The sequence below is a fragment of the Hordeum vulgare genome, chromosome 1H (assembly GCF_904849725.1).
Source record: "Hordeum vulgare subsp. vulgare chromosome 1H, MorexV3_pseudomolecules_assembly, whole genome shotgun sequence".
In the NCBI taxonomy this organism is placed as follows: domain Eukaryota; kingdom Viridiplantae; phylum Streptophyta; class Magnoliopsida; order Poales; family Poaceae; genus Hordeum; species Hordeum vulgare.
In genome coordinates this window covers 177,730,541-177,752,775 of record NC_058518.1, presented here as the reverse complement: position 1 = coordinate 177,752,775, position 22,235 = coordinate 177,730,541, and positions in this window count along the sequence as shown.

Genomic DNA, 22,235 nt, shown 5'->3' with positions numbered 1-22,235 from the left:
TTATTTCTCCAAAATATGACACCGCCGTGCTCTAAAAGATCTAAGTGAAGCACTAGAGTAAACTTATCTAGCTCAAAAGATATAAGTGAAGCACATGCGAGCTAAATTGCCTAACTCAAAAGATATAAGTGAAGCTCAATGAGTATTCTAGAAAATTCATGATGAGTGCATGACCCTCTCAAAAAGGTGTGCGACAAGGATGATTGTGACAAAACAAAAAGAAAAGACTCCTATAATACATGAAGCTCCAAGCAAAACACATATCATGTGGTGAATAAAAATATAGCTCCAAGTAATGTTACCGATGGATTGAAGACGAAAGAGGGGATGCCTTCCCGGGGCATCCCCAAGATTAGGCTTCTTGGTGTCCTTGAATTTGGCTTGGGATGCATTGGTCATCCCCAAGCGTGAGCTCTTTCCACTCTTTATTCCTTTGTCCATGAGAACATCACCCAAAATTTGAAAACTTCACAACACAAAACTTAAACAGAAACTCGTGATATCATTAGCACAAGAAAACAAACTACCACCTCTTTAGGTACTCTAGCAAACTTGATTTCCATTTATATTGGTGTTAGATTACTGTATTCTCAGTTTTCCATGGCTAGTACCCCCCAATACTATCCATAGTTTCATCAAAATAAGCAATCAACACAACAAAAACAGAATCTGTCAAAAACAGACCGGTCTATAGCAATATGTATACTTCGTATACTTCTGGTATCTCAACAATTCTGAACAATTACGACAATTTGGGAAATTGGCATATCAACCAGCAGCAAAAAGAATCAACTCAAAAGCTCTTTCTGGATAAAAATGAAAAATAATTTCGTGAGCGAAAAGTTTCTGTCTTTTTCCAACATGATCAAACAACCATCACTAAAACTAGTCATAAAGGCTTTACTTGGCTCAAACACAAAAAGAAACACAAAAAACACAATCATAACAGAATTATGATGGTGTGGACGCAACAAAACAGAAAGCAAAAAGCAAAGATAAATTCATTGGGTTGCCTCCCAACAAGCGCTATTGTTTAACGCCCTTAGCTAGGCATAAGGCAATAGAATCACGTATCGTCGTCTTTGCTGCTCAAACGATAAGTTGGGTGAACAGTCATCATCTTTCTTACTAGATGGTTCACCACTATTTTTAGGAACAAAAACAGACTTGGTGGCCTTATTGTGGGCAAAATTTGCAGTGTTCTGCACAGCGGCAAAAGCGGAACCCAAGTTGGTTATAACATCCTCTAGTTTGCCAATCCTAGCGAAATCATGGCCTACTTTTTCGTTAATTGTGGGTTCTCTCTCCTTTAAATTTTTCAAAGTCATTCCCACCTTGGATCCGTACTGAGTGATTTGATTGTGGATCTTTTTATCCAAATTCTCAATGAGTTCAGTCGTAGCAACTTAATTTTCAATGATATCCAACCTACGCATCGCATGTTCCAAAGTTAAGGTAGTTCCATCAACCATGAGTGGGGGTGAGCCTACCAAATTTATCAAAGCACCATAAGAATCAATGGTATGGCTACCCAAAAATTTTCCGCCTACGATGGTGTCAAGAACATAGCTATTCCAAGGTGTCACGCCCAAGGTGCGACCCTATCCTCAATTTGGCACGAAGGCCTCGTCAGGGATAGAAGCGCATCTCGTCGTGTTGCAAGAATGGATATCGTTACAAGTACATGTACTGAAAAGATGAGATATATATATATAGAATTGGCTTACACTCGCCACAAGCTACATCAGAGTCAACGCAGTACAATACATAATCATCATGAATAAGAGCAAGGTCCGACTACGGACAAAAACAAACGAGAAAAGCAGAACGACGTCCATCCTTGCTATCCCAGGCTACCGGCCTAGAACCCATCCTAGATCGAAGAAGAAGAAGAAGAAGCAACTCCAAATGAACAATCAACACGCTCGCGTAAAGTAACCTTTACCTGTACCTGCAACTGGTGTTGTAGTAATCTGTGAGCCACAGGGGACTCAACAATCTCATTTCCAAAGGTATCAAGATTAGCAAAGCTTAATGGGTGAGGCATGGATAAGTGGTCAGGTTGCAGCAGCGGCTAAGCATATATTTGGTGGCTAACTTACAAGTACAAGAAATAAGAGGGGGAAGATCTACGCATAACGAACGTGAACTACTGATGATCAAATGAATGATCCTGAACACCTACCTACGTCAGACATAACCCCACCATGTCCTCGATCAAAGAAGGAACTCACGAAGGAGACAATCATGGTTACGCACACAGTTGGCATATTTTAATAAAGTTAACTTCAAGTTATCTAGAACCAGTGTTAAACAAAGCTTCCACGTTGCCACATAACCGTGGGCACGGCTTTCCGAAAAGATTTAACCCTGCAGGGGTGCTCCAACTAGTCCATCACAATTTACCACAAGCCGCATAGAAATCCTCAATCACGAAGCTCGCGATCTCGTCAGATTCCCTAGTGGAAAACCTCAACTCTGAGATTACCCAAAGCATCACCGCAATCCCGATGCACAAGATATTTCGTCAAAGGTAAAACTAATCCAGCAAGGTCGCCCGACGTGTCGACGAACCCGATAGGAGCCGCGTATCTCGTTCTCAGGACACGACGGATGGAAAAGCATACATGTGCCAAACCTCGAGTTGCCCCGCAGTCTGTCCAGTTTGGACCAACACTCATGAGGAGCACTGGCCCGGGGGTTGATTAAATTATCCTCGGGTCTGGAAAGTCCCTATGCAATTTTATTAGGTGATTAGGCAAATGTAGTACCAAAGTTGGGCCTTGCCAGACCAGCTTTAATCTAAAACGAATTATCAAGGGGGTCCCCATAACAACCCCGATCGTGTTAGGAGCGCTCAATTATGGAACATAACACCGGTATCCAAAACTAAGGGGGCAAAGGTGGAACAAAGCACCAGGCTAGAAAGGCTGAGCCTTCCACCTTTTACCAAGTATATAGGTGCATTAAATTAAATAGCATGAATATGGTGATATAACAAAGAACCCATGTTTTCACATGGAAGAAACTACACCTGCAACTAGCAACGCTAACACAGGGTTAAGCAAGCAGAAACATAGGCAATCAGTGGTTTGCTAGGTCGAACAGGTTGAAGGTTTCATGGCATTGTTGAGAGGCTGACATTTAACATGTGGTAGGAAACGAGACATAATGATAAAAGCGGTAAAACTAGCATGGCAATGATAGTAATGGTATCTGGGGAAATGGTCATCTTGCCTGAGATCCCGCTTGGAAGAAGAATGCCTCCGTGAAGCAGACGAACCGACGTAGTCGAACGGGTCCTCACAATCTGGCACACTGCGGAACTTTATCGAGACAAAGCAAACAGGAAACACAAATCAACACACGGAATTCACCACATGATGCACAACACAAATGATGCATGAGCATCTGAATACATGCAAGACACGACATGACAATTCACTCAAACAGACACTACACATTAAGTGAAGTTCAATATGCAACGAGTTGCATATTGACGAAACTCCACATTAGTTATTTAGTTCTATCCCGATTAGGTACAAGGCAATATTAAAAGTGGTTAAACATGGCAAGAGGTGAAGCGTAATTAAACTACCTATCTAGGCATTTTAAATGAGGTCCGAAATAACATATAGCACCCCCGAAACGACCTCACATGTTAATTTACAATTCTGTCCAGATCTGAACTAACACATTTAATTGGTTGTTAAACAGAAAAACAAATAGGTTCACGTGACTCTACGTGTCATGGCAAGCAATCTACACATAGAGAACATCTCCAACGGATCTACGGTTCAAAAGATGCAAGCACCGCAAGATATGATGGCATGAATGCAATATGTGTGCAGAGATGGTCATGAGCACTTCAAAACATACAACCAACAAGAGAAAACGAAACTACACGAGATTATAAGCAAGTTTCATATAGGACACGCTCAAATCGGAGCTACGGATCAAAAACTACGAGGAAAACAAGAAATCACTACAATCTGCCAAAATCAGCCACATAGCATTTTCTACACCCCACAACTACGAGCTACTCAACTCAAATATAATCAACCAAGGCATGATACGAAAGAGGGCAAGAAGCACTACAACAAACAACTAACAACAACTAGCATGGCCTCATGGATCACTAGGGAAAGAAGACACAAAATGGCATCTCACACACTATTTCAGACTTAGTGAAAATAACACTTCATGAAAGTGCAGTTTTCGATCTGAAGGCATATTGACAGCAGGAAAACCATAAGCTACAGGACTCCAAATGGCATGAAAATTCACAGCATGCTAGAGAAACACAAGGTTTACAACTAAGTCCATTGGACCAACCTCAAAAGAGCTACAGATCACAAGATAGAAGCAAGACAAGACAACAACAAAATATAACAGATTCCAGACATAGAAATATTTCAGCTCCTCCAAATCAGCACTATTTCTAGCAACTTGAGAGCAAGCAAACCCCACCTAAACATGCATTTCTATTGCAACCAAAATTACCAGGGGCTATACTAAACATCCAAGAACAACTCCCTAGTTGACAACTTAATCAAACAAAGCACGGAATAAATCCTACGAAATAGACAAGAGGGCAACATGGCAAAATATCGCGCGAACTAACTTACTCAAAAGCTAAAACTAATTGCACAGAAAAATCCCATGGATTTTTCTACCCCGAAACCATATAAAATATGTGGGGTTGCACAACAAAATAATGCCACACGTAAATGCAAGATAAAAACCTATACACGGAAAAATAATCTAGCGGCAATCCCTACACGCAAAAATACAAATGACCGCTCTCAAATACATGGAAATATGGTGCCTAAAACATGGGCATTTTATCTAAGGCACTCGAGAAATCCGGACTTGCACGAAAATTAAATACGGGACGTATCCTATTGGAACAACACATGTTTCTAGGCATACGACACGCTAAACGACGTCAAACAACTATGCAAGTTACAAAAACGGATTCCATGTGAGAAACTACACGAAAACCATATCTAATTCATTGTGATCCGAATAACGGTTTAAAAGATACGAACGTTTTACTATTTAGCTATTTTCCTGGAAAAAAATACACACAGAAAAACCTAAGCTAAATGGGCCGGATCTACTACTAGGCCTGTCTCAACTAGCAAAACAAAATAAAAAAACAAAGCACCGGCGCGGGGGGAGGATCTCACCGCGGGGCTTCACTTGGGCCGGCATGGTAGCAGAGGTGGAGGCCTCGGCCTGGCTTGGGCCAGCTGGGCCTGGGGACGCGGCCCAGCGCGGGGGGAGGATCTCACCGCGGGGCTTCACTTGGGCCGGCATGGTAGCAGAGGTGGAGGCCTCGGTCTGGCTTGGGCGAGCTGGGCCTGGGGGGGCGGCCCAGCGTGGGGGGTGCGGGGGGGGGGGGGAGCGCTGTGCTTGCGTCGTTCCCGTCCTCCCGCATCCTCCCGCACGGGACCGAGCCCCATGGCGGCTACCGGCGGCGGCTCGAGGCACGCGGCGGCATGCGTAGCGAGGAACCCGGGGCGGCGGCGGATCCGACTGGGGGAGGCGATGTCGGGGCGGCGGCATGCCGGTTGGGGGGCGGGGCGACGAGCCGGTGAGGAGACGCGGGGCTACGGCTCGATCGGAGGCGTGGCCATGGAGATCGGGGGCGGCGGCGGCTTGGGAGGCGGCCGCATCAGCTCTCCGGCGAGCGGTGGCCGGAGGTGGGGCCGACGGGGAGGTGCGGCGGCGCGGGCAGGAGGGGCTCGAGCATGGGAGGAGTTGCAGGCGCGGGAGGATGTGCGGGCATGGGAAATCCCCTGTGGTCGCCCGGACAATGTCCACTTGGGTGGAGATTGTCCTGTAGGTGGGATTTGGGTCTATTATGAGCCATTAGATGCAAATCCAATGGCCAGATTTGGTCAGAGGGTTTGGAGTGCGGGATTTAGAGGGTTAGGCCTAGCAGGTGGGTTTTTTTGAGGGGGTGGCTACAAAAATGTCTAGGGGAAACCCTAGTGAAGTGAGAGGGCTCTCTCTAGGGGGGTGTTACTTATATAGGGTTGGTCTCGGGTGGGGTCGACCTCGTTCGTCCGATCGCGATCCGATGACCACGAACGGAGGAAGTGGCTAGGTGGAACTAGTGGGCTGTGAAGAGTGGTTATCAGGAGATGAGAGGGAAAATGGGCGTCGCGTCAACGATTTATAACACACCGAAAGACGTCCGACGGTAGACCGAATACGGTGCCATTACGGTCGACCGTTCAGGTACCAGACGGACTTCGATCGCGACGAAATTCGACAGGCGGCCTAGCTATCACTAATTACGACCGCATGCCAAGTTTCACCCCAATCAGAGAAAGTTTAACGCACACTTTTGAAAACAGGGTTACGACGATGCCGCAGGCGCATGCGTGTGCGGTCGGGCTTAGAACAGACAACGACGAGCACCGGCAACTAACAATGGATGCAAGTTTGAAAACTGGGGGCAACAGAGATGCCGATGCAATGCAGATGATGCACATGATGCGATGATGAATGCGACAGACAAACGAACCACACGACGAAAACGGAATAGAAGGGGAATCTTCTGGAACGTCGGCATCGGGCTGTCACACAAGGGGAGATACCCACATAAAAACCTTGAAGCAGGATGGTAGTAGATTGCTTACGAGTAGATCTACTCTGAGCATTGCAAATCCTATACCAAGCATCCTTTAAGTTTTCTTCCTCATTTTGTTTGAAATTGAGAACTTCGCTCTCGGGAGTATCGTTCGAAGCCGTAGGTCTAGCCATGGGGACAGATAGACTATCCCACACAAGCAGTAAGAAAGCAAGCGAAAGAAAAGGGCAAACAAAAAAAGGCAAATATTTTTGTAAATTTTTGTTTTTCAGAAGTGGGGGAGAGGAAAACGAGAGGCAAAAAAAAGTAAATGCAAGAGATGAGTTTGCGACGGTTACTTGGATAAGCTTCACTTGATGCTCCCCAGCAACGGCGCCAGAAATTCTTCTTGTTACCTCTTGAGCTTGCTTTGGTTTTTCCCTTGAAGAGGATAGGGTGATGCAGCATAGAGCAGTAAGTATTTCCCTCAGTTTGAGAACCAAGGTATCAATCCAGTAGGAGTATCAAGCCAAGTTCCTAAAGTACCTATGCAAAAACAGCAAACTTGCACCCAACGCTACAAAGGGGTTGTCAATCCCTTCACGATTAATTGCAAGGTGAGATCTGAAGGCGCAAAGTGCAACAAAGTAAAAGTGTGGAGATGAAAATTCAATGTGAATTAGACCCGCGGCCATAGTGTTCACTAGAGGCTTCTCTCATGATAGCAAATATTACGGTGGGTGGACGAATTACTGTCGAGCAATTGATAGAACCACGCAAAGTCATGATGATATCTAAGGCAATGATCATACATATAGGCATCACGTCCGAGACAAGTACACAGATACTTTCTGCATCTACTACTATTACTCCACACATCGACCGCTATCCAGCATGCATCTACTGTATTGAGTTCATCACAAACAGAATAACGCCTTAAGCAAGATGACATGATGTAGAGGGATAAATTCATGCAATAGATATAAACCCCATCTTTTTACCCTTGATGGCAACAACACGATGCGTGCCTCGCTACCCCTTCTGTCACTTGGTGAGTTCACCGCACGGTATGAACCCAAAACCAAGAACTTCTCCCATTACAAGAATCATAGATCAAGTTGGCCAAACAAAACCCACAACTCGAAGATAATTACAAGGATATGAAATCATGCATATAATAGATCCATAGAAACTCAAATAAGATTCATAGTTAATCAGATCATAAATCCATAATTCATCGAATCTCGACAAACACACCACAAAAGAAGATTACATCAGATAGATCTCCATGAAGATCATGGAGAACTTTGTATTGAAGATCCAAGAGAGAGAAGATGTAAGTGCATCTAGTGCCGCTTAGTGATTTTGGTGGTTTGAAGACTTATAGGTTAAGTATCTAATGTGTTTTTAAGTGTACACAGGATCTATAAATCATTGAGGAGTTTGAGATATTTGAAGAATATCGACCCCTAAAAATATATGTCTTTAGTTGAAGATATTGGTCTGAAGTTGAAGAAATGAATCGCGAAGAATTTGCGATGAAATTGATATTCCTCATGACGATATTGATATTGAGAAGATCGGTGGTTCCTGAAGAAAATCGTTCTGAAGAAATTGAAGCGTGAAGATTTACGCTTTCTGTTTTACTTTCTTCGCATTTGATGAATAGGAACACCGTACTGTTAAAGGGGGTCAAAGTAACACTATGGAATGGATTTCCTCATGATGCTCAACCCAAGCCAAATCCTACCAAAAGCCTCAAGTGAGGAATATGAGTGACATGAGGACTCTCACAGTTGAGAGTCCCGACCGTTTCGATAAGCCACGCCAAGTCACTGATCTTATCCACTCCAACGGTCATATTATTTAAGGGCATTAATGTCAAATCATGTCGGGATGCTCCCAGGCTATAAATAGCCGCCCCCCACAACCACTAGCTGGTTGGCTGCTCCGCTAGAAACTGACACTTGTCATAAGAGCAACCCAATTCCTGAGAGCTTTCGAGAGTAAATCATCAGTGAGGAAATAGACCACCCACTGAAACCACAAACCAAATCTAGTGATTGAGCATCACTGAAGAAGTTGTTCCTGTGTGGGACTGAAGCCTTTTACCTTTGAGGACTGTGCATCCTCCAGACGGTTAGGCGTCATGGTCTAGAGCAATCCAGCAGTCAATTGTGGATCGCCGGGTGACCGAGTTTGTGAGGGTTTGGAAGTCTGCCCTGAAGACTTACCACGAGTGTTGGGCGAGGACTGTGTGTCCTTAGCTCAAGGAGAATACGGTAGGGACTGTGTGTCCCGGGACTGGGTGTCCTTTGGTTTAAATACCAAGCCGCTCCAAACCAGATGTACAACTGTCACAACAGTTGGAACTGGGTCATCAACAACAGTCTTCACCAAGAATCGGGTTCTAATTCCTCAACTCTTTACATTCTCTGTATTATGTGTTGATGACTTTCACTGTGACTGTTTGAAGAATTTGCTGAAGATTTTCTCTGAATTTCCTCAACCCCAAATTCTTCACTTGAGTAAATCATCATCTGTATTCTGCGTGCCTGCTTGTTGTGCAATCTGTTTTCATAATCTTCACTCTGTAATACTGTTATTGTGAACGATTACACAACTGATCCTTAACTGTTTCCGTTGTAAGTTAGTCATCAGTGAGGAATTTCCTCAAAAGGAATTTCCTCAGTGATGAAATACTAAAAATCAATTGATATAACGCACTTTCAATTGGTATCAGAGCAAGGTACTCCCTTGTTCTGTGTGATTTTGGTTTAACCACCTGGAGTTTTAGTTATGTCGACTGCAGGCATGTTTAAGGTGACTGCAGCATGTCCTACCTACGAGGGAAAGAACTTTCCCTTCTAGAAGAACAAAATGCAAATGCATCTACAAGCTATAGACAATGATCTCTGGTATATTGTGGAAAATGGTGTCCCCATCATTTCTGCTAGTGTCACTGCAGCTGATGTGAAGAAATTCAAGCAACTCGATTCTCAAGCGAAGAACATCATCTGTGGTCATCTGAGCCCTGGCCAGTTTGGAAGAGTAAGTGCCTTAGGCTCTGCAACACTGATCTGGGAGAGACTGTGCAAGGTAAATGAAGGAGTATCAACCCAACGCGACTCTCGTGTTGATATTCTTCGCAATCTCTTCAATCGCTTCAAGAGACATGACAATGAATGCTGTCAAGACACCTTTGATCGCCTCACTGACATATCAAATGAACTGCAAGCACTGGGAGCTCGAGACATCACTGATCACGAAGTTGTGAAGAAACTGCTGAGATCTTTGGATTCTTCATTTGACACTTTAGTTCTGATGATTCAAGAAAGACCAGACTACAAGATGCTAGATCCTGCTGATATCCTCGAAAGGCTAAATACTCATGAATTCCAGCTAGAAGAAAAGAGAGATCTATATGGACAAAGCTATTCTAGACCACGTGCACTGAAGGCAAAAGCAATTTCCTCATCTGAAGAAGAAGACACAGATGACAGCAGTTGTGACCCTGAAGAATTTGGTCAGGAACTTGCAATGCTTGTGAGGAAATTCCAGCGATTTACACGACGAGGCCAGTTCGGTAAATCATCAAGAAGAGACATGAGGAAATCCAAATCTGCATCAGAGGACTACAAGAGACGGACCTGTCACAAGTGCAAGAAATCAGGTCATTACATTGCTGATTGTCCTCGCTGGGGAAAGGAATCAAAGAAGAAGAAATACAAGGATGACAGTTCTGATGACTCAAAGAAGAAAAAGAAATCTTCAAAATCCTCATCTTCAAAGTCCTCTTCACACAAGAAGACTAGCTTTAGAAAGGCTCGGGCACTTATTGGCAAGGAAATGGATTCCGAGGCAGAATCAGAAGAATGTGATGATGAAGAAGGCTCTCGAGAAGATTCAGAATCCGGACAGGCTAGTCTTGCACTAGCAACCAATTTCGTCAGCAAGTCAATCTTCAATCATGAAGAAAATGAGTGCACCATCCATACTGATGACTATGCTGATGACTTCGCTCCAACCTATTGCTTCATGGCAAAAGGTTCAAAGGTATCACATAATGCCTCCTCATCTGATTCAAGTGACTGTGAACATGATGATTACAAAAAACCCAGTTACAGTAAACTTGCCATCATTGCCACTAAACAACAAACTGCTCTGGAAAAGCTTCAAAAACCGCTAGACAAAAGTGATGATCTGTTGAATGATGAAATGAATCTTAATCAAATCCTCGCTGATGACATGAAAAATCTTCAGTCTAGATTTGATATTCTTCAGGATCGTTATGATACACTCCTCACTGATCATGAGAAGCTTTCCTACGAATTTCTTCAAAGGAAGCTTGATCTTGAGAAGCTGAGGATGTCTTATGATGATCTTCGTACTGAAAATGATTCATTACTAGCTCAACAGTTCAGCGCTAGTCAAGTTGAATTTATTCCTCCATGTCTTAAATGCATTGATCGTGAAGCTGCTAATTCTTCACCAGAATCTTCAAATGCTACCACTGCTACAAATTCTTCAACTGCACCTGTTGTGTCTATTTCCTCACTTGAGGAAAATACAAATGTCACTGATGAAAATGCAGGGTTGAAGGAATTGTACTTGACAGGCATGTACAAAAGCCTTAAAGGACATCAAATCCTTTGTGATGTGCTCAAAAAGCAGATCTTGAACAGGAACCCGAGGAAAGAAGGAATTGCCTTTCAGAGGAAACTGAATGCTGATAGATCTTATTGGAAACCTGAGCAGTATCCCAAAACCTCATGGGTTGCTGCTACTGGGCCTCCTTTTGATCCATCAAATCTAACTGGCTTCTCATGTGAATTATCCTATTCCTCTGATGAGTCATTTGATTCCAACTATAAACTGTTCAAAAATCAATCTGGTGAAGTATTTGCTCGATATGTTGGAACTAACCGCAGGAATGGCCCTCCTCTGAGGAAAATCTGGGTTCCCAAAAGTTGTCTTGAAAATCTTCAAGTGAATGTCCTCATGACATCACCTCTGAAGAATCTGAACCCCAGATCAAATTCCTCACGAGGACCAAAGTCTTCAAGAGGATAAAAATCCTCAACTGGTCAAAACTATGCTCATACCCGTGCTTATGCGTCTAACATGCAGGGAAACTACAAGGAATATGATTATGAGAGCTATTCTTCAAATCATTATGTTCATAAATCGTCAAACCAGTTCTCTGCATACTCATATGAGTACTTTAACCCCCCCAGTGTTAAGAGAAGTGCATTAGCTTCAATGCCACCTTTCTCATATGGTGCTCGCAGGATGATGAACGCTTTGCCACCCCTTCATATGTGGGTGGTGAAGAAATCAAACTAATCACTTCTGCAGGTCAGGTCTCCAGATGAAAATCATCATCTGAAGAATTTACTGGAGACCTGAGGAAATGCTTGATAGGACGCAAGCTAATGATTGATGAAATAGAAATATTTCACACGTGCTTACATTTCTGTTATGATGAAATTAGTATCATATTCTTCAAACTTGAAGCATATGAGATGGTAAGCTGTACTAATTCATCTGCAGGATGACAAACCCAAAAATACTGTGTGGGTTCTCGATAGTGGCTGCACACATCACATGACTGGTGATAAAAGCCTATTGATGAATATGCCACTACCTCCATCACCTCTGAAGCAAATCACATATGCTGATAAAGGTAAAAGCAAGGTATTGGGACTTGGCAAAGTAGCTATTTCCAAGGATAGGCATATGGACAAACTGATGCTTGTTGAATCCCTTGGTTTTAACCTCATGTCAGTCTCGATGCTTTGTAATCTTGATATGATTGTTATCTTTGGAAGATATAGATGTGTAGTCATCATGGAATCTGACAGATCCAAAGTCTTCGAAGGTGTAAGAAGAGGGGATTTGTACATTGTTGACTTCTCTACAGGTCCTCAACCGGCCACTTGCTTACTAGCAAAAACCTCAGAAGGATGGCTGTGGCACCGAAGACTAGGTCATGCAGGCATGAGGAATTTGCACACACTTGCGAAGAAGAAGCATGTCATTGGCATCGAATCTGTCAAATTCCTCAAGGATCATCTCTACGGTGCTTGTGAATCTGGGAAAATGACCAGATCCAAGCATCCCTCCAAAACTATCATGACCACTACCCGTCCATTTGAATTGCTTCATATGGATTTGTTTGGACCTACTCACTATGCAACACTAACCAATGCAGCATCTCTATATGGCTTTGTCATAGTTGAGGATTATTCCAGATACACTTGGGTGCATATCATAGTGTATAAAACTGAAGTGCAGGAAATCTTCAAACGATTTTCTTCAAGGGCCTCAACGAACTTCGCCATCAAGATTAAACATATTAGGAGTGATAATGGAACCAAGTTCAAAAACACTGGTCTTGATGATTATCTTGATGAACTTGGTATTACTCACGAATTGTCTGCTCCTTATACTCCTCAGCAGAATGGTGTTGTCAAAAGAAAGAACAGGACTCTGGTTGAAATGGCAAGAACTATGCTTGAAGAATATCAGACTCCTCGTCGCTTCTGGCCTGAAGCAATCAACACTGCATGCCATATCATCAACAGGGTATATCTTCACAAATTCCTCAAGAAAACCTCATATGAACTCCTCACTGAGAAGAAACCCAATGTAAGTTATTTCAAAGTCTTCGGTGCAAAATGCTGGATTAGAGATCCTCATCATAGCTCAAAATTTGCACCTAAGGCACATGAATGTTTTATGCTCGGTTACGGAAAGGACTCGCACACCTACAGAGTCTTCAACAACTATCACAACAAAGTTGTTGAGACTTTAGATGTGCGGTTCGATGAAACTAATGGCTCGCAAAGAGAGCAATTGCCTTCTGATCCAGATAAGCTGTCTCCTGAGGAAGCAATAAAGCTTAAACCTACTGAAGACATTGTTCCCACTGAGGAAATTGGTGAAGAAACAATCCCCATCGCAGATGAAAGACAAGAAGATGTTCCTGAGGAAATTGCAACAACACCACTTCCTCAGCCCAGACAAAATCCTCAACCAGCTCATCCGAGGATTGCAAATGAAGTAGAACTTGACAAAATCCTCAACGACATCAACGCGCCAGGTCCTCTCACTCGCTCAAAAGCTTCACACTTAGTTAACTTTTGTGGGCATTTCTCTTTTGTATCTATCACAGAACCCTCAAAAGTAGCTGAGGCTTTTCTGGAACCGGAGTGGATCCAAGCCATGCAAGACGAACTTCTTCAATTCAAGCTGAATGGCGTATGGGAGCTCGTCAAACGACCCGATCCTCGCAAGCATAACATCATCGGCACCAAGTGGATTTTCCGAAACAAGCAAGATGAGGACGGTCAAGTGGTGAGGAACAAGGGACGACTTGTAGCCCAAGGCTACACCCAGGTTGAAGGAGTAGATTTCGATGAAACTTCTGCACCTGTTGCTAGAGTTGAAGCTATTCGAATTCTACTTGCTTATGCTAATCATCATAACATCATCTTATATCAAATGGATGTGAAAAGTGCATTCCTCAATGGTAAGCTTGAGGAAGAAGTATATGTTGCTCAGCCCCCAGGTTTTGAGGATCCAAAGAATCCAGACAAAGTCTTCAGACTCAAGAAGGCTCTGTATGGCCTCAAGCAAGCCCCTCGGGCATGGTATGATACATTGAAGGAATTCCTTATGAACAAAGGCTTCAAACCTGGTTCACTCGATCCAACTCTTTTCACAAAATCTTATGATAATGAACTGTTTGTATGTCAAATTTATGTTGATGATATCATATTTGGTTGTACTGACAAAAGATACAGTGATGAATTTGCCTATATGATGAGTGAAGAATATCAGATGTCTATGATGGGGGAGCTGAAATTCTTCTTAGGTCTTCAAATTCGTCAACAAAACAATGGAATCTTCATATCACAGGAGAAATACCTCAAGGATGTTCTGAGGAAATTCGACATGCATGAATGCAAAGGTGCCAAGACTCCAATGCCTACCAACAGTCACCTCGGCACTGATGAAAAAGGTAAAGATTTCGATCAGCAGGTATACCGTTCTATGATTGGCTCTTTATTGTATCTATGTGCATCTAGGCCAGACATAATGCTTAGTGTTTGCATGTGTGCACGTTTTCAAGCAAAACCGAAGGAATCACACCATAAGGCTGTGAAACATATTCTTCGATACTTAGCTCACACACCAACACTAGGATTATGGTATCCCAAGGGCTCCAATCTTCATCTGGTACGGTATTCTGATTCAGACTATGCTGGTGACCGTGTGGATCGCAAGTCAACATCTGGCACATGCCATTTCCTCGGAAGATCACTTGTTTGCTGGTCCTCAAAGAAGCAGAACTGCGTATCACTCTCCACTGCCGAAGCTGAGTACATTGCTGCTGGTTCTTGCTGTGCTCAATTACTATGGATGAAGCAAACCCTCAAGGACTACGGCATCAACATGAAGAATGTGCCTCTCTACTGTGACAATGAGAGTGCTATCAAGATTTCCTACAACCCAATACAGCACTCGAAGACCAAGCACATCCAGATTCGTCATCATTTTCTTCGGGACCATGTCCTCAAGGGCAATATCCTCATCGACCATGTGAAGACTGATGATCAACTGGCTGATATCTTCACTAAGCCCTTGGATGAGAAAAGGTTTTGCAAGTTGCGGTGTGAGCTAAATATCTTAGAGTCTTCAAATGTTTTGTAAAAACATGCACACATCCTAACACTTATGCAAAGTTGATGACTTAGATGTGCAACACATGATGAAACGATTTTCTTCAACCGATGAAGAAAGTCACTCTGAATGTGAAGAAATTAACGAAGAAATTGATTCTCAGGGCCCTACGACAATTGTACGCGGCGTCTGTAATCAATATGGTGGGCAACGCCACCGCCCAATGTGAAATTCCTCAAGTTGATTTTCTTCAAATGATCAAATTGCTCACAATACATTTTTCATCAAAACAGTTGTTCTTAATTGTGATGATCTATTGCAAAATCTTCAAAAACACTTGATGACTTTCATTTGCCTAGGTAGACTGTGATTTCTAGTCCTCAACAGCATTCACTTATTGCTATTTCTTCAAGTTGATGTTTCTGCTAAGTGAATGTGATCGGACCCTATTTTCCCTCTATGCTATACTTATCCAGTCTATTCAATTCTTCATATGCGTTCTACTTGAAACTTTGTTCAAAATCCTCACTGCATCCTTGTCAGCTGCTGATTTTGTAATGAAAATCCTCAAATCTTCAAAAAATTATTTTCTTCAAAGGAACAGTAACTGAACCCCCACTTCCCACGATTGGATAGCCACGATCTCCACTATCTCCACCGCATCGTACGGGAGCTACACGTGTCCTGCGGAGATGTAGAGGCAAGGGCTATTCGGTCCGAAACTTTCGCGCCAAACAGTAACTTTCGGGCTATAAATATGTCCTTAACCCCCTCGGTATCATCTTCTTCGCCTCATCGCTCTCCTGCCATAGCACACCGAACCCTAGCGCCACCGCTGGAAGTCTTGACGCCGGCAAGGAAGAGCTTCACTGCCTAAACCTTCTCACCGCCAGGATCACGCCGGAGACGGAACATCTATGTCCGCCACCGCCGTAGACGTCCTCTGCTGCCAAGTTAGGGTACATTGGATACTTGACCAAAGAGCCTCTTCAACGCCACCTTTTTGTGTTCTTCGTTCGCACCTTCCAGGGTAAATATATCCCATTTTTACAACAGATTAGATCTAAAATTTTACCTCTCCCTTGTGAAATCTGTTTTTCTTCAAGATACGATGCGTACATGATTCCTCACACACTATCCATCACCACAATCATTGATGAACTAGCTAAGCATCTAAGATTTTCACGAGATTCCTCAATTGTGCGAATTTTCGGATCTGTACAACTCTGGAACCCAAGAACAGAATGCTTAAGCAAATTCCTCAACCAATGGTTATATTCCTCAAACTGTCAAACCTTTCCTTTTTCTTCAAATTTGAGAACGCATATGACCTCTCCAAATTCCTCGCAACTATACTCTGTTCACAGGTACACACATGTCAGCTGATGAATCTCTCGGTTCTCATCACATTAACTCATTTGCAGCGTTTCTGGAAGAAACTCTTCAAGGCTCATCAGAATCCTCAAGAGTTCAGAATCCTCAGATAGTTCCTCATCTGAAGAAAATGGAGGAAGAAAGGAAACAGAAGGGAGGAAAGAAACTGGAGCAGAACACAGCTGTGGACATTCCTGATGACATATACATGGACTACTGCACGCCTGATGATGAACCTGAGACTATGCCTAAAAGGAAGATTAGGCTGCAGAAAATTGAACGCAGATGGGCAAAGGAGTGGAAGGAGTACATGTTTGTGACTCCAAAGTATGCGAAGAAATTCGCCTTGAAGCCTCCTGGCAGAAGGGCCCCGCTTGAGGATCATCAAGTTGCTCATCCCTCAAGTCTTATGACACTTGATGACTACCCAGAGGAAAAAGAAAGGCATCTGGCCAAGCTCAAGAAGCAAGCAGAAACAGTAGTGAAGAAATTTCATGAATCTTCAGTTGCTGCCTCCGGTGCTGCTCATTCCTCAGCAGCAGAAACCTCAGGCTCCGAGATTCCTCAACCAAAGTCTGTGCCAGCAAAGGCAAAAGCTTCAAAACCCCAAGAAAAGTATGCACAGGCTTCAGTCACCAAACCCTCAGCTCCAAACCCCTCGGCGCCAAAACCATCAGCGCCAAAACCCTCAGCACCAATCTCATCTACACCAAAGTCCTGAGCTCCACCTCCAAAGCCAGTACAGAAGAAAGTCGTGAAGACTACGACTGCCAGCTCTAGCTCCTCACTCCCAGCTGCAACTAGCTCGGAGACAAAGTCTTCAACACCCCATGTGAAGACTTTGGCTACTACTGAACCTGCACCTCTGCCTAGCCCAAGCAAAATCATCACAGTCCCGTCTGCATCAGAGGGAAGTGAAGAATATGATGATGAAACTCTAGAAGCCATCATTAGGAACAAACAAGAAAGGGTAGCACAAGCATCAGGCAGTGCTATTCCTCTGGCGATGGACCCCAAGGTCCTCCTCGATTTCATCAATGTGTGGTATGAACACCCAAACACACCCATTGATGATTTGAAACTTCCTCCTGGTGTCAGCCACATGGTGGCAACTTTCATAAACGAAGCCAAGTGGAAGGAACAGAAGGCCAAGCAGGCAAAAATTGCAAAGGCCAGAAAGGAGAAATTCCTCAGGCAAAATGTTCTCAAGCTGACGCCTGAAGCATTCGTGTCCACCCAGGCAGAGCTGCAAGTCTTGACTGACAAGTGTGAGAAACTGTCAGATCGCACAAGCATCAAACGCAATTTCATCAAGCTAGCCACTAGTGTTGTTGATGACTACAACAGACGTCACCCCCCACCAGCACCAACTCCTCAGCCCCTGGTTGAACAGCCAGAAGATGCATCTCTTGTTGAGGAGGAAATTCCTCAAGCTGAGGAACAACACCAAGAGCGCCGTGCTGATGAGCCGGCCATTGAAGAGATCATCACTGAGACCGCTCCTGATGAAACTGCTACTGATCCAGCTGCTTCACCAAAGCAGGCTGATGACTCTGTTCCAGCTGGTTCCTCACTGCCAGCTGAAGAATCTGTTGAGAAATCACCTTCACCAAAAACTTCAAAGGTGAAGAGGTTAATCCCGTCTGCATCAGACGCGAAAAAGACAAGGGCTGCTGAGAAGGAAGCGAAGAAGAGTAAAGCTTCCTCAGCAGAAGAAAAGATTGAGGCAAAACGCCTCAAGGAAACTGAAGAATCTGCCCCACTGGACCCGGTGCCTCTCAATGTTGCACCATCATTTGAAATGGTCGTCGTTGGTGACCACACTACGAGGGCAGATGAGGAAATGAAGGATGCTGCCTCTGAGGAGCATACTGATGAGGAAATACAAATTGATGACAGTCCTCAACCTCATATTCCTCAGAAAGAGATTACTGAAGCCTCCCCTGCAGCAGCTGATGAATCTGCTTCTGCCACAAAGTCAGCTGATGAAAATCAAGCTGAAGAAAATGTCCAGTCTGAGCAGGCTTCTCCCACTGAACAGGATGATCAAACTCCTCAAGCTGAGAAGGATGAAGAAATTCCTCAACCTGATGCTCAGCTAGAACAAGAAATTCCTCATCATGAGGAAACTGCTGAAGAAAATGTTCCCGCCCCTAACAATGAATTCATTGTCCTCAACCCAGAATCTGCCATGGTTGTTTCCCCTCCCATTCCTCAGCACAATCTCAATCCAGTTCAGCGCCTGCCATTCTCGAAGAGGCCCAAGTTTCAGAAAGAGAATTTCTTTGAGGAACGTATGTATTTCATCGGAGAGAATCCTTATGACAAGCCTCAAATGAGGCATCTGAAGTTTTGGACAAGGACGCAAATGAACTACTATGCTTCTGTGCTCTGTGGCCGCAACAAGATATTCCAGCACAGGCACATTCCTCATGCTGACCTTGAAGAAATTCCCTGCATGGAACCAGTCCTCAGTGTACTACATGATGCAGGTTTGCTCACTATGTGCTCCGACATATCAGATTGGAATAGTGAGCTAATTCTTCAGTTCTATTCAACTCTGCACATCTCGGGCAATGCTGATGACATCAACACTTGGGTGTTCGACTGGATGACCCAAAATACTCATTACAAGGCTCCAGCGTCTGAACTCCTCAGAGAACTGCCCGTACCAATTCCTTCAGAAGGGGCAGTGAAGCTTTATGGTGAGCGTGAGCTGCCAAATGGAATGATGGAAGTCCTCATGAAGCCTTTGGCTGCAGGAAAACCCTCGAGAACCACATTCCTCGTCCATGAGCTAAAGTACACACCACGGTCTGTCTACCGCATTCTCTGCAGTGTGCTAGCGCCAATCAAAGGCCATGATGATGACGAAGATGTCGTCGGCCTCATGAAGAACATCCTCTTCAACATCATTCACGGTATCCCCATGAATATCCATGATTTCTTCTTGAGGACTTTGGCTGACAATGCAATGTGCCCCTATGATCACAAAATCTATGCACCATGGATCATGAGATTCCTCAGGACAAGGATAGACATCAACTTTCACGCCGATTTCCAGAACCATGTTGGTTATATGCCTCCTATCCGGGTCAACAAGAAGACTTTCGAGCCCATTGAGGGAAAAGGCAAGTCTGTGATTGATGAAGGAAGCAGGCCCCTTGATGGCCAGTTCAAAGAACCAGATGCATATTCCTCATAGGACGACACTGAGTCACGTCCGCCATGCCCTGTTCCTCCTCGCGTGCTAACCACCAGAGAACTTCTTCTCAGTCTTCATCAGAAGGTGGATCACAACCACAAATGGGTCAAACGCCAGTTTGGTGCCATTGTGAAAACCCTCACTGAGACACAGAATAGTGTGAAGCTTAATCATCACTATCTGCATGAGGTTTTTGATCGCACCTGGGCTACCGTTGCACATCTGAACACCCAGACTGAGCTTGAAGAATTAAACTTTGAGCAGGACTTTGACTGGTCGTGGCCTCCCAAGAAGAAGTTCAGGCCCATTCCTGTGCCAGATCTTGAAGACAGTTCCTTCTCGTCCTTCCGCACCGCCGAATCTGATGAGGAACAACTTGACACCGCCAGAGGCCCAAGGAAGAAGACTACACCCAAGAAGCGCCAAGGATCTTCATCAACTGCCAAGCAATGAAGTCTTCACGGGCGTTAGTCCTCATTTTGTCCCTTTTTGTCACTTGATGACAAAGGGGGAGAAACTTGAGAGTTAGTCTTCAAACGGGAATTATTTTTGGGGCTTATGAACTATATTTAAGTTACAAACTCTTGGCTCTTCTGAAGTTTTTATGTAATGAGTTGTAACTTAAGCCCGATGGTACTCTGACGCTTTTTGAACGTTTTTCTTCGCATGCTTATTCCTCAAGTTTTAATGCACGCATGCTGGAATTCGTCAGATACCATTTGCCATCATGCATCTTCATATTCTTCATATGACATGTTATATGTATGTATGATTTACAAGATTCAGGGGGAGATCTCCATGATATAAATCATCAATGTGCATATGCTATAAAAGCAAAATCCTCAAGGTATGCACATCTTCAGGGGAAGTCTCTGTGAATCTTGTTTTCAAATTCCTCAAATGAGCATTTACACTTCATATTTTTGATTCCTGTTGAAGACTTAACCTAATTGTCGTCAACCACTAAAAAGGGGGAGATTGTAAGTGCATCTAGTGCCCCTTAGTGATTTTGGTGGTTTGAAGACTTATAGGTTAAGTATCTAATGTGTTTTTAAGTGTACACAGGATCTATAAGTCATTGAGGAGTTTGAGATATTTGAAGAATATCGACCCCTAAAAATATATGTCTTCAGTTGAAGAAATTGGTCTGAAGCTGAAGAAATGAATCGCGAAGAATTTGCGATGAAATTGATATTCCTCATGACGATATTGATATTGAGAAGATCGGTGGTTCCTGAAGAAAATCGTTCTGAAGAAATTGAAGCGTGAAGATTTACGCTTTCTGTTTTACTTTCTTCGCATTTGATGAATAGGAACACCGTACTGTTAAAGGGGGTCAAAGTAACACTATGGAATGGATTTCCTCATGATGCTCAACCCAAGCCAAATCCTACCAAAAGCCTCAAGTGAGGAATATGAGTGACATGAGGACTCTCACAGTTGAGAGTCCCGACCGTTTTGATAAGCCACGCCAAGTCACTGATCTTATCCACTCCAACGGTCATATTATTTAAGGGCATTAATGTCAAATCATGTCGGGATGCTCCCAGGCTATAAATAGCCGCCCCCCACAACCACTAGCTGGTTGGCTGCTCCGCTAGAAACTGACACTTGTCATAAGAGCAACCCAATTCCTGAGAGCTTTCGAGAGTAAATCATCAGTGAGGAAATAGACCACCCACTGAAACCACAAACCAAATCTAGTGATTGAGCATCACTGAAGAAGTTGTTCCTGTGTGGGACTGAAGCCTTTTACCTTTGAGGACTGTGCATCCTCCAGACGGTTAGGCGTCATGGTCTAGAGCAATCCAGCAGTCAATTGTGGATCGCCGGGTGACCGAGTTTGTGAGGGTTTGGAAGTCTGCCCTGAAGACTTACCACGAGTGTTGGGCGAGGACTGTGTGTCCTTAGCTCAAGGAGAATACGGTAGGGACTGTGTGTCCCGGGACTGGGTGTCCTTTGGTTTAAATACCAAGCCGCTCCAAACCAGATGTACAACTGTCACAACAGTTGGAACTGGGTCATCAACAACAGTCTTCACCAAGAATCGGGTTCTAATTCCTCAACTCTTTACATTCTCTGTATTATGTGTTGATGACTTTCACTGTGACTGTTTGAAGAATTTGCTGAAGACTTTCTTTGAATTTCCTCAACTCCAAATTCTTCACTTGAGTAAATCATCATCTATATTCTGCGTGCGTGCTTGCTGTGCAATCTGTATTCATAATCTTCACTCTGTAATACTGCTATTGTGAACGATTGCACAACTGATCCTTAACTGTTTCCGCTGTAAGTTAGTCATCAGTGAGGAGTTTCCTCAAAAGGAATTTCCTCAAAAGGAATTTCCTCAGTGATGAAATTCTAAAAATCTCCTATTCACCCCCC